This window comes from Scylla paramamosain, chromosome 4 (assembly GCF_035594125.1).
Source record: "Scylla paramamosain isolate STU-SP2022 chromosome 4, ASM3559412v1, whole genome shotgun sequence".
Classification (NCBI taxonomy): domain Eukaryota; kingdom Metazoa; phylum Arthropoda; class Malacostraca; order Decapoda; family Portunidae; genus Scylla; species Scylla paramamosain.
Window position 1 is genome coordinate 36,522,364 of NC_087154.1, and position 1,342 is coordinate 36,523,705.

Here is a 1,342-nt window from a genome sequence, read left to right on the forward strand (position 1 = left end):
AAGAATAGTAATAGCAGTAGTAGTAGTAGTAGTACAATGGAAAATCAAATAAAAGAAATTAAGAAGTGATGCATTGCCAGAGGTGGGGTTCGAACCCAAACCTTGTGCATCAAATGCACTACATAGCCAAGCCAACCGAGAAAAATAAAGAAATAGAGAAATAAAGAAAGAAGACAGTAATGGAAACTATACGACGTACTGTTAAGTTACATGAAGTGTCATTACAAACTCCAATAGCAAAAATATGCATAGCGCCCAACGTGGGGCTCGAACCCACGACCCCGAGATTAAGAGTCTCGTGCTCTACCGACTGAGCTAGCCGGGCTTGCTAGTAGCGCTTTGTTGTTTAGTATAAAGTCAATAATAATGAAATCATTGTTTATCATTATTTTCATCATTATTACCTATCACCACCATCATTACCACAACCACTACAGCAATGTGGAGGAGAAAGACGAAAGAACAATAATAACCAAAACACAAACAACATTAGTCATCAACAAGTGTCTCATAATCCTCAAATGTACACTTATTTATTTATTCACTTTCCCACATGCGAGAGGTCCACATGATGCGGCAGGCGAAGTGGGGACGAGGCGACTGATGTAGATGGTGGAGTCGATACGCTAGTCTTTACACCATCACCTCTGCCACCACCTCATCCTCGTCCTTACCATTCCCCTATCTTCCTCCTCCTCCTCCTCCTCCTCCTCCTCCTCCTCCTCCACTCCGTCAGGTGACAAACTACTTCAGGCTTTACATATTGCAGGTTGAGGAGGTTTGAGTGCATAATCGACAGCTCCTCGAGGCACCTAGCTCAATACCCGAACCAGTGTGCAGGTCAGTGTGTGGGTTAGCGTCCCTCACTGGCGTAGCTGAAAATTCCCTGTCCACTGCCTTCATCACTGCCTTCACCACTGTTTTCATCACCGTTATTCCTGCTACAGTCAATGTTCATGGCAGCATTTTTAGTCCCCACTGCCCAGCTTGATCTTGAATGGCTTAAAAATAACTACACAGCATTCATGAGATTAACAGCACACAACAGCAAGTGTCCATGTGAGCATTTCTAGTCCCCAGTGCCCATCCTAATCTTAAACTTAAATGGTTTAAGATAACTCACTCATCTCAACATTACAATCATGGAGTCTACAGCATAGGCAGCTTGTATTAAGTGGTCTTAGCCGTCAATGTCCAGTCTAATATCACGTAAAATTACATAATATGATATAACCTAATGAACATTTATCTTAGCACTGCACAGTTTATATACTCAAACCCACAACCCACAACAAAAGATGCACATAAACCTTCACCATATCACTAGTGGGTATAAGAGACG

General features: G+C 42.4%; 1 non-coding gene across 1 annotated transcript; it reads right to left on the reverse strand.

Annotated features, from left to right (window-relative positions):
- Positions 1 to 252: 252 nt before the first annotated feature.
- On the reverse strand, positions 253 to 325 carry Trnak-cuu (transfer RNA lysine (anticodon CUU)). The gene has a single exon. It is a non-coding gene; the product is annotated as a tRNA-Lys (tRNA).
- Between the last annotated feature and the right edge of the window lie 1,017 nt (positions 326 to 1,342).